A 12,708-nucleotide genomic window follows, 5' to 3' on the forward strand; every position below is an offset into this window, starting at 1 on the left:
CTATATATGACAAAAGGAATCCAGCTGTATTCTCCCGGCAGAGCTCTTCATTTTGGGGAGGCCCAATTGATTGCCCTACCATGTTTTAGGAGATCTAAACGTGGGGGGTTCATCTTTTTTTTTTTGCGTGTGGCTTCCATTAGGAATCAGCTACCCGTTCACCTCAGAAATACATCAGATGAGAATATTTTTAGCAAACATCCAAAAACATACCCTTTTACCTTCTAGAGCCTACCTCTCTTGTATATGCACAATAGCGCTGGAACACTCTCCAAGTAGCTGTGGGCGGTATAAGATCCCTCATTCATTAATTTATTCATTCATTCATGAATTTCTCATAAATTGGTAAAAATCATAATTGACTCCTTCACATGACAGGGTCTTTATTGGAGCTCAGTTTTTCATGGCTCAGGGAATAGTAACTCTACCTCAAGCCAGAAGAAGATGCAGTCCCACATCTGATCCTTGCTTCTCCAGTCTCCCAGAATATTTTCGGATCTTCATGTGCAGGGGCATCTGGAATCCACAATTTTTCTTGTTCATGGGCAAGATTCCATCTTCACCACTTCATGATGTTCATTATGTCAGTATGGAATCCTCTGGTTCACAATTTCTCATGGAGGATTTTACTGACTCAGGAACTATGTCATCATCTTTGGTGGTGGCTCCAAACCCCAATCTCCTGGGGGAGGTTCCTTTCTGTCTGTTTCCTCCTATGATAATCACAACAGATGCCAGCCTCTCAGGGTGTAGATCCAGGGAAGATGATCTTTGGCTCAGAGCAGGATAACCTCCAACTGAAGGGAGCTGGCGGTTGTTTGTCTCGCTTTGTTTGAATCCTCAAAGTGATTTCGGGAAAAGGGTTCTGATTCAAGCAGACAAAATCATTCACTGGGCAGAAACGAGAATGAGGCTTATTTCTGCAATTCACATTCAGGGGTTGCTCAATGTTGTAGCGGACTCATTGAGGAGGATAATTCTCTCTTCGACTAACTTTTGGCTTCAGCCAGGGGTGTTCTTTCAGATAGTACAGAGGTGGGGATCCCCAGTAATGGATCTTTTTGCCGTTTCTTCCAGTGCTCTGGTTCAGAGTTTCTTCTCCTGGATGATGGAAGTTCAAGCTTGGGGGGTGGATGCTCTGGTCTGCAGATGCCTTTCCCTGTTCCCTCTAACTTCCAAGCTTTTTCAGGTGGTCAAGAGAGAGAGGTTAACCGTGATTTTGATTGCCCTAATTTGAGCATGCCCAAATTGGTTTCCTCTCATGAGGTCTTTGATAGCGGAGCAAGAGTGGAGATTATCAATCTCTCCACCTCCTTTGTCCTTTCTGATTATCCAGCAGGAGATTTTAGCTAGGGGTGGGTGAATAATTCTGCTCTACTGGTGGAGTTCGAGGAGTTTTGCCTGAAAGGAAGTCTTGCCGAAATGCGGAGTTCTGGTAAAACTCCACCAACCGGAGTTTTTTCTCACACACGGCTCGCCAACAGTAAGTTGGTGAGCTTGAGTGAGAATTTGCGTCCCCTAGTGCTGTTTTCGGGCACTAGACCGTCTCCCAGTGAGATATTTCAAAGCAAGCAGTTACGACAGGTTGCAACCGTTCACTTTGGGAAAGCTGCAGCTCGAGTACAAAATCTACTTGAGCCGCAGAAAGAAGCAGCCCCCCCTGGCGCACCGTGTAGTACTGTTCAAACTGATTTGACAGCATGGAACAAGCTCCCGGGACTAATAATCAGTGCGAGCAGAGCGATGTCCCCAATTATGTCCGCTCACAGAACCCCACAGAATCTCGCAGAGTTTTATGCAACTCTGTGAAATTCCTCAGAGTGAAACTCTGTGAGTTCTGCCCACCGCTAGTTCTAGCCAGACTCAGGTTAGCAGCCTAAAAGTTGAGCAGTTAGAATTATCTAGAATATAATTCCCTGATTCCTTCATGTCTACTCTTTAGGTTTCTAAAATGGGTTTTACTTTGAAAGTCTATTTGAGGCATTGAAAGTCTTTCAGTAATTTTTGTATGGCTAGAGAGTTGGATCCTTCTACAGCAAGCCTTTTTGAGGTAATGACTTTACTGAAGGAGGGAGCTTTTTTGGGGCTAAGGATCTCTACTCTCAAAGTTCAGTGGGCATCAATAAAGGCTTTTCAGGCTTCTTGAGGTAATCTGATGGATTCTATGAATTTGGTTTCCAGACTCTTTTTGGGGTTATTGAATGTGCATCTTCCTACTGATGGGATCTGCTGCTGGTGTTAGAAGTGTTAAAGCTCCCACCATGTGATCCCTTACAGGATATTGACTCTCAAGACGTTCTTCCTGGTGGTGACCATCTCTGATAGGAGTCTCTTTCCCCACAGGCATTCCTTCCTTCATCCCTAAGATTATTTTTTCCTTCCACAGAGATCAGGAGATGACTCTTCCACAGTTGTGTCCCTTTCCTTCTTCAGAGGAAGATGTACTACTTCACAACTTGGATGCGAGGAGAGCTCTTCACATTTATCTTCAAAGTGTCCTGCCTTTATGGTTTCCCTGTTTTTATTTGTCAACTTTGGCACTGCTAAGAGAGGCTGCAAGCCAGCTGTTCCTTCTCTCAACCGCTGGATTCCATAGCTTATTCTGTTTGTGAATCCCGGCTTCTTCAGGCATTCAGGGCAAGTGTACTCGGAGTATGTCCTCATCAGAAGCATAGTTTCAGAGTGCTTCTATTGCTGAGATTTCTAGGGTGGCTACTTCAGATTCCACTTCAACTTTCGTAAATCACGGCAGAATTGGGCAGGAAATTCAGGTGGTAGATTTTCATGGGTCACGGCTTTTAGCCTCTGTGAAGCAATAGGTGCTGTTGAATGTATTCTCTCTCTGTATGTTTCTTGATCGTTAAAATTTTACTATTTGGGAGCGTACAGGTTATTGAGTTGTCATGGTTCTTTTAGCTTAGTTTTAGTAGTTGTGGAAAGCGAGAGGAGGAACATGAGGTAATGCCTCAATTACTTACCAGTAATTACATTACTCCAAGCCCTTCCCCTTGCTTTCCATACTTAATTCTTCCCTCCCTCCTAGTTCTCCCAGGCCAACTCCAAAATCATCACAGCTTGGTGCTTTTGAATGAACGGGGGGTCGGGGAAGGTAGGGGCCTTTTTATTTACAGCTGGAGCGCTATGATTGGTTGTTTAGTGAGGCAGAACAACCTCATTTAGTAAATATGGAAAGCGAGGGAAAGAACTTAGAGTGATGCATTTACCAGTATGTAAATAAGGCTTCTATGCTAAAATTGCAGCCCAATTCTCATCAGATTTATTTATTCAAAATTATTGAAAGCATTGTTCTTAGACAGCTATATCTCTATTTTGACGGCAATATTTTACTAACCTCCTTTCAATCTGGTTTTTGCCCTCATCACACTACAGAAAGAGACCTCCTCTTTGCATTGCCTAATTTCATTGGGCCCACTCTTCATCATAAATTGTCTTCTCCATTGGTACTTTTGGATCTTTCTCTTGCATTTAATACTTTTTATCACACTTCTCTTTTATCCTCTGTACATTCTTTAGATATTTTGGGTTGTGTCTTGGATTTCTTCCTACTTGTCTGATTGTCTTATTTGTTTGAACATTTCTAAGCTGTGCCATAGAATGTGTCTATATCTTCATCCGTCCCATTTATCAATGTACTTCAGAATTTCTTTGTCCTTTACTCCCACTCTTTATTACATACCTTTACTTACTCTACTTGATTTTGTATGCTGATGACACCTAGTTTATTTTTCATTTTTAGTATTTACAGATTATCTTCATGCGTGTCCCTCTGCCACCGAGTCCTAGATTACTGCCAACTTTTTCTGCTTTAACCCTTCATTACAAAATAGTTTTGTGAGACAGACTCATTTTCATCTTCTATAATTATTCACAGTTCTTCTGCCTATGACTAGATATAATTATATTATGAAAAACGAATTGCCTCATATAGAAATTAGCGAATGGATATCGTGTTCACCTTATTTAAAGGGCCAAAGAATATAATGCAATTGTAGTAAGGTTTGCAATGGGTTCACCCATCTGCAAAACGCGAAATCAGTCCCTTGGTATTTACTTTCCTTTTTCATTGCCTACCTTCTCATTCAGTGCTTGGCCTTATCTCGGTTAAGTTACTGTTGTACTTTATATGCAGGTCTCACACAGTATTGTCTACTTCCTTTCCGATCTATCCTTAATTCTGTAATTTGTATCTTGTTTGATCCTAATCAGTTAGCTCATATGACTTTCTTTCTCGTTTCCATTAGGAACTGTTTTTCTGTGTATTGCAAATGTATTATTTATGTATAAAATATACAAACTCTGTCGCACAACAAAATATCTTTGGTATACTTATTCCTGTTCAGCCTCCTCATAATCTCAATTCCACAGGTCAAGCTTTCCTGTGTACCCCTATTTTCTTAGTGTCCCTTCTAGGCTGAGCAAAGCGGTCCCAGGATGTTTGTTTCCGGTCCAGGGAAGACATGGATTGGCAGTTTGGGCTGGACTGGTCCCATGAGGCACAGGGTCAGACTGATTTGCAAATGGCCATGACTGGACTGGGGTGGCTGAGTGGGCTAAAGAATGGTGATGGATTAAACCCAGATCAGTTGACTGGGGGTGAGTGTTTGATTTGCTCAAATGCTCCGTCCATAATCCCCTTTTGTATCGCTTTGTTCGCCCTAAGTTGGCAGGGTATGCTCAGACATGAGTCCCTTGCTCACTTGGCCACTGGATTCAAGATAGCCTGGCTGATGAGGATTATGAATCCGAAACCAGTCCCAGGATGCTTGTTTACGGTCCAGGGAAGACATGGCTTGGCAGTTCGGGCTGGACTGCACCCATGAGGCACAGGGTCAAGGCTGATTTGCATATGGCCATGACTGAACTGGGGTGGCTGAGTGGGCTAAAGAACGGTGATGGATTAAACCCAGATCAGTTGACTGGGGGTGAGTGTTTGATTTGCTCAAACGCTCTGTCCGTCAGCCCCTTTTGTATCCCTTCTAGGCTGAGGCCTTTTACTTTACTTGAAAGTTGGCCTTGAAATGAATTACCTGAAGTATTCATGTATCAGTTTCATGGTATATGTTTACAAAAACATCCCAAATGTCATCTACTTTTATCAGTGTTTTCTCTTCATGCAAATGTTTATATTTTTACTATTTTCCTTTTCTCTTCTTTTGTTTCTAGCTTGGTGCCTTGATGATAGTTGTTTTACTAATGTTTTTTGATTTATGTTTTTATGCTGGCACTTTAGATAAAAGTGTGTCATAGATTCAAATAAATGAAATAAAAATGCAGTGTGGAGCATGTTGTGCATGTTGTTATGCATTAAAGAGTAGGTTGAATTCTATTTTTGAACATGATTTCTTAATTTAATGTGTGCTGTCATAAATTCAGTCTTACACATTAATGGGAAATGCTTTTAATGCATAAAAACATTGGATTTAAGGTCACACTCCCAACAAGGACATTATATGAGGGCACGCTAAAAATTGGAAACTTATTAAAACTACACTTACAAAATCGAACTACAGAAAGAAGGAAATGTATTGAGAGGAACAGGAATATTTATTCACATTGGAAAATGAAAATGCATCAATGTTGAGGTAGCTAACACCGAAACTGTCAATTGTATCAATCTTGAGGAACTCATTACAGTAACATACAAATCCAAACTTTGCTATTACACTTTTTGAATATTTATGACGGTTCTATATGAACAATATAAAACTAGTAAGTGAACAAAAGTATGGTTTTCTAAGATCATCAAAGAAAAATGTACATGTATGCATTGTTTTGATATGTAATTGCCTTCGTATGTAATTTAAAGAATCGTGGTTAAAACTAATGACATAACATAACGATTAACATGTTTGGTGTTGTAAAGAAACAAAGAAATTAATAAGGTTTTTCGATATAATAAAAAGATGGGTTGTGTGGAAATTGAAAGCAGCTGATTTATTTGAACCAATAAATTAAACTAATGAACTGGGGTTGATGAGGAGTTTTGACTAGAACACTCTGGAAACTAATTACCATAGCATACCTTTAAATCGGAGCATCCCCTATCATATAATGTAAGATAGTTAGGAGTCCTGATACTCTTAAGAAACAAACCTTTTTTTTAAACATGGTGGTTATTTCACAACAGCTTATGCAGAGTTGTGATGTGTAAGAAGCTATCTGGTTCTTAGCCAAAGCTGATTGGTGTGCTGCAGGTCCTTGAGGAAACACTTGACCAATCAAGTCACATCCCAAGAGTTTGATTTTCCTGCATAGCCGTTGGACAGAAAACAATCGTACTTAGGCACATTGGAAACAGATATTGAATTAGCTCTGCAATACATTTTGTTTGAATACTTCTACCGAATGTACGGCTCATTCAGTACAACAACATAATGCACACACAATTCAGTTTTTGTGTGATGTTAGAATTGTTGGCTGGAAAATTATATAAGCCCTATTTTAAAGAGACAGCGGGAATATAAAATTACCTGAGCTCTATATCCCCATTCACACTCTTCATACAAGTTACTGTTAGAGGTGTAAATTAGAATGAGGTATTTATGCTCATATCAGTCAACATCAACCAAAACATTTTTTCTTTAATGTATGAGCAGGAATCAGAATTTCATTTGTGAGGATTTTAGTCTGAAAGTAAGATGCTAGAACTACAGATAAAAATTACATTTATTTCTCTGACTTGAAATCTGCAGTTACATCAAGTCAAAGAATAATGACATTCTATGGTATCAGATTATATTGCCTCTGTAATTATTGCAATACTTTAACTGTGTTATGAGAAGTCTATTCTTAGACCGTGATGTGCTGTTTCAGCAGAAATTGAAATTAAACTTCCTTACTTCACCACATTTTTGAAAAAATAATTAATGGTGCATTTAGATATACATATTTCAAAAAAGATAATTGCCAGCAGTGTAACTCAAAAATGATTCTTCAAAATCCAAGCACTAGCAACTACACAATGAAAGATATTCCTAGTATATAAATAGTATTTGTCCATCGTTGTACTTAGGTGTTTGCTGATGTTTTTTTCCCTTATTTGGGTTGGCATGCTTTACGTCTAGCTGGCAGAGTAGTTTAGCATCTGTGGTGATTTATTTTCCTAATGATTCCTCAATCTGTAAACTGCTCGTTTTCCTCCTCCGTTCTTTGCTATATTGAGAAGAGCCACTTTGTGCTTAATCACATGGGGGTACTGAATACCCCGAATACATTGATCCTTTACCTGTTTTGTTATGAGCCTCTAGCAAAACTCAATTAGTAATCATACATGAGTAAGCACGTCATCAGCTGTGCCAATAACTTGTGATTGACAAACAAGATTGAAGCTGATTTGCAAACTCAAAAAAGTGATGTGCAATGTATGAGACGTCGAAAGGCATGGGTGGTCATTGACATTTTATAGTGAAGCAAATCCATACTGATTTCGAAAAAAATGGTATATCCTAAAATGTGATTACAAAGTTGGGTTTTGCAAATGGCATATTTGAACAATTTTCGATTTGCGAATAGTCGCATAATGGGTGATTTTAGTATGCAAATTACCATCAAATGACAACAGGTGGTAACCAGGTGCAAGGTATAAAAGCAGGCTCAGGATACAGTACACTCTTTCAGCATGATAGCTCTCTGTGCTCTAGTGAAGAGAATGTTTTTAAGAGCACCTCAAAGAGGAGGAGGAGACAGGAGAGGGTATATGGGCAGGTTTCATGTTGTTTGAGCAAAGTGAGGAGAATATCAGTGGTGAAAATATGTTCCGCAGGTGGGTTATATTATAGTTAATTGATGAGCTTGAGTTTGGCCTAAGGTACGCAGCGCTGTCAGGCTGTACCTACTCATGTACTGGTCTTGTGCTCTTTACACCAGGTAACTACAGGGCATAGTTGTAGTGGAAAGTGGAATTCTACAAAGTGTTTTCCCCCATCTTTTCAGATGAATCCTGAAATCCCTGCTCTTCAGGATACATGTCCACATTGCATTTCCCAATACACAAGATGATTTGCAGGACATTAGGGTACAATTTTACTGAATAGCCAATAGCCACAAGTAACTGGCTGTCTAGATGTCACTCCTTTATCGATATATAGCCACTGAACTTCTCTGCATAACTCATCAAAATCCACATTTTATGAACACACGAGTGGTATGCCATTCCACCTCTGTGATCCCAGATTTTGTATCATGACATTCTGGCAGTACCCACAACTTATTCATTCATGTTCTGTCATTATAGTTTATACAACCATTTTTGGGGGAAGATCACCTGGAGATGGGTGTTTGTTAGGTAGGTTAACATGAAGTATTGAATTAAAATTATTTCTTTCCACATCTCATCCATGTCCAACAAAAGAATAACTCTTCTTGTTACAGTGCATATGTCATTTGGCCATGGTGCCTGGCACCGTACCTGCAACCAATGTCACTCAGGGAGATGAGGTACAACACTGCACAGAAGAAGTCACATACTGTTGTGTGGTACAACATTCGCCTCTTCAAAGGCAGAATCAGGGGTTTCTGTGCTGTTGCAAAAAGGAGGGAGCAGTGCAATATGAGCCTGACCTGCTGCAGAATGATCAAATGGAGTGCAATTTAGCGTAGCATTGTAACAAGGAGACCGCCCCCACAGAATCAGGCAATGAGGCCTCTAAGACTCTGAGAACGAAGCATTGCCACCTCTTCAAGTCACATGTCAGAAATTACACTAGAGTAGCACAGAAAAGATATAACCAACAACAACTTCTACCGTAAGTGCTACTCACTTCAATCAGTCATAAAAATCACAGGCACAGTGTGAATGTGTATCAAGTACCCTCTGTAAATTCCCAGGCTCTATTGGAACAAAAAACAAAACTTAAACCAATCCTACATTGTACTCTATGATGATCAGTACCGAAAGTTTAATAAATAAACTTAAAGCATGTCAAAATGCCAAAATGAATGGGTTTATATTTCACATCCTCTTTTCCTTTTACCTGGGAAAATGGCCATATATTTAGAAATCAACAACTGGTATCATGTCAGAACAGTAATTTATAAAATGTTTAAATGCTAATTAAATGCCCGTTTTAGAAATGATTCACAAAAAATTAGTGAATACACCTTAGTAGAACAAATAAATAAAAACATATATACATCGCATTATGACAAATGTAGAAGTGAAAGATGTTTTTACAAATGCTTCATTTATGATTGTGTGTTCTTTGAATTTTTGCACCAAGCAACTATAATTTAGCATGTGCAGCGACTCGGCCCAAATGTTTTCTTTTTCGACTTTTGCTCATAGTAAAGAATTCTGTGAAACAGCCTAGTGTTGATGTCATCTTAGAAATGTGATGACTTTAATATCATGTTCATTTAGTTCCTCTCAGCTCGTGTGTTAGATCATTCCACTAGAATAATAAACGTATTGAAATTGTGAAAGAACAAATGGTGAAACAGACTTATAAATGTTGCTTCCAAATGACTGGATATATGTCTTCATATTTGCTGACTAGCTTTTGTTTCTATATTTAAGCTTATAGTGTGCCTTTTAGCTTAGACAAGAGGGTTCTCATTTAACAATTATGCTAGAATACTGTATCAGCCCAGATGACGAGAGTGCAGACTGTGGATATTGGAAGAAGATGCATTGTATGACTGACAACACCACCTTACAAACTATTCTGACTGGAAATCGAGAGACGACGTCTTTGGAAACTTTTACTTGTATGAGAAAACTATTATAACGTGTGTTCCTAGCTAGTTAGACACACCTCTACATTCCCGTTACCCTTCAGGTGGTCCTGCTGCTAGATTTCTACCCTGCCCGAGAGTCTTCTTTATGGAGAGTTGATTCCTTTTAGATATTCTAGAGGTGATTCTGCCTTTACTAATTTGTGATTGATGCTACCGAACAGATTGCTATTCTAAATACAGTTATTACTGCAATTGCAGGAAAACTCAGCAGAGTTTTCCAGAACTACTCTCCACAAGAAGTTTGTTCCATATTTCCCGCTTCTTTTCCAAATTGAACTCTTTATGGGTTCTTATTTAATATGGGTCCCTTACCTAGTTTACTGGTCTTTTTTATGGAACCTTCTTTTATTTATATAAATTACTAAAATTAATAAATATATTTGAGATTCTATCTTTAAACATAAAAATAAAGTCTGTAAAACTACCTTAATCTCTTGTCATTGACCTGTCGTAAATTATACATTTTCTTGCTGTTTGAATGACTTTTTCAGGGTGATCTCCACTTCTCTATAAGGTGGAAAAGGTCCATTGACCTCTTCGAAGCCTTAAGGATTCCCCATGGTGATATTTGTGAGTGGGTGTAGGTAAAGGTCTGAACCATCATTGTGGGTCCCCTTTGGGCTCCAGCACACCCTATGCCCATTCCGGACCCTGATATTTCGCCTGCTCTTTCCCTCTCATTACGGCAGCTCCTTGTGTACGGTGTACTTCATTTCTGGCATTTACACACTGCTGAGAGTGGCAGCCTCCTTCCTTTCAGCAGTGTGTGTATGAGTGCTCCCTAGGTGTTACATAGGCTGTTTGCTGCTCTTCCAATGCAGAAGTGACTTGCACCAAACCCTTTGGTATATCAACACTGAAGTGCCCCTTCTTAACTTATAGTTGACAATGAAACAGGACATCACACCCGAGGCACTAGCGAACTAGTTCACTGACCTCCCAAATTCCTGAAGCAACCAACAAGTTGTCTGTTGCTGCATCTATGGGTTTAAGATTCATCATGAATCGATGCACATCGTTCTGTCTCTACCTCTGCATAGCCTCTATTTGTGTGGCCAGTGACATGAGCCCTTTAGTGACTGCCAAGATTTCCTCATTGATCATTCTATCCAGGCCACAATACCCTTCTCCAGGAAACAATTTGCCTTCAACCACTGGCAGTGCATCATCAACATTGATCTCTCCAAACCATGACATTTCCTGGGGGATGATAGCCCTCCGTGAATCTCAGCACTACTTACGACCTCTTCCCCTGATGGCAGCGCTATGTCTGTGGTGCGCAATACATGTCATCAACTGTCTCCATGGCTTTGCATGTACTGATTGAGATTGTGTCCTGTTGCTCTTTGTTGCCTGGGGTACAATAGCTCTACTGATTGGGGTGATCATGAGAGCTTTGGTGCTCGCTCATCTTGGGGGTCCACGCCACCTTCCTCTTCCTAGTCTTCTACTGTGCCCCAAACAGGAAGACACATTGCTTAGTATTTTATCAGGTGGGCATGACATTGCTACTTGTTTGTGTATTATGCATTGAGTTCATACATTGAGCTATTCACGTTCCTGTTCTCTTATTTGGACTATATACTGTTCCTAAACATTGCCCAGATTGTTTAGGTGGACAATCCGTCTACATCCCCCACAGTGCAGTTTTCTAGTATTGTGAATAGCAGGCCCAAAATCACTAGTGTTTGGTGTGTGTTTAATGGTCAGATCAGCGCTTTTTTTTCTCTTCAGCGCTGAGCTACTTTATGCCTATTGGATTTATCTTCTCCTGAATTACTTGCCAATTTCTTTCTTTTTGTGGCTTCATATATAGATGGTGATTTTGTATCATTGTTTGCTATCTCATAGTGATGTATTTTAAGAACCAGATTGGCACAGTGCTCCAGTTCCCAGAGACCTAGGAGGCGAAATTCAATAAGAAGGAAATGAACCCACACATACCAAGTGTAGGATTCATTTTGGCATTCCACAATAAACGTAGGGCGTAAATGCACCCTAGAAAGGCTCAGCGAGGCACTCTCCAAAAGCTCTAGTAAAATCACAGTGAAAGATCTCAACCTAGGGATTCTTCCCCCAAAAAAAGACAAGAAGGTTAATAAGAAGGCGTCAGCTTGAATGACAATGCTATTTGCTCAACATCCACTGTATCCTTATAATTTGTATGTATAAGGTGATTGCATCTATGGTGATGGTCATGTGGTCCCATACAACCTGTGTGCTTCCACTTCTGAAATATTGTTTGTGGACTCTGAGAAGATGGAGGAGCACAGTTGCTGAGGATCAGGGTCAGAACAGGGGCTGTTCCCGTTGGCTTATTAAAAAGCACTTTTATATCAAGTTCCTGTGCCTCATCTGTCCAAAAATCAGGAGTGATTGTCCATGAGATATCCATATTGAAGTGTGGGTCACCTTGTTGTAAAATGTAATTCATGTTTTACCAGCACAGCAGCAATGAAATCACAGCTATGTTTCACGACAGCAATTTCATTGTTTCCTAAGAATAAAAGAATTAAAATATTTGAAAGCACGTTCACTGTTGGACAGCTTGGTGCTGTGACCTAGATAGTATCTTGAGAGGATAACAAACAGTGGGAAAAAATCGATTTTCAGTGCTATCTGAAAAGAGTTGTGATGTGGAATGCAGCGGAGCAATACCAGTAATTGGTTCCGTAGTCTGGGTGCCAGAACAGAAAGATTCTGCTTTCTAGGAGGGAGCACCTAAAGCGATGGACAGTTACCATAAAATAAAATATTAACAGATAAGAACATATGATGGGAGATGAGATCCACTGAAATCTCTGCTTGCATGTGTGGGTGCCAAACTCCAATATTCGATCACCCCAATATTTACCAAAATAATTATGCTCCAGAATCTCCAATTAATCTAGTGGTAAGAGACTACATTCCTCATCAGGGAAAACAATATTTAGAAGAGTTGGATGAGATGAA

At 39.8% G+C, this 12,708-nt stretch overlaps 1 protein-coding gene across 1 annotated transcript in view; it reads right to left on the reverse strand.

Annotated features, from left to right (window-relative positions):
• The window catches only part of BANK1 (B cell scaffold protein with ankyrin repeats 1), a 2,434,538-nt gene that overhangs the window by 1,253,007 nt on the left and 1,168,823 nt on the right, over positions 1-12,708 (reverse strand). The window lies entirely within an intron of this gene.

The sequence above is a fragment of the Lissotriton helveticus genome, chromosome 2_1 (assembly GCF_964261635.1).
Source record: "Lissotriton helveticus chromosome 2_1, aLisHel1.1, whole genome shotgun sequence".
In the NCBI taxonomy this organism is placed as follows: domain Eukaryota; kingdom Metazoa; phylum Chordata; class Amphibia; order Caudata; family Salamandridae; genus Lissotriton; species Lissotriton helveticus.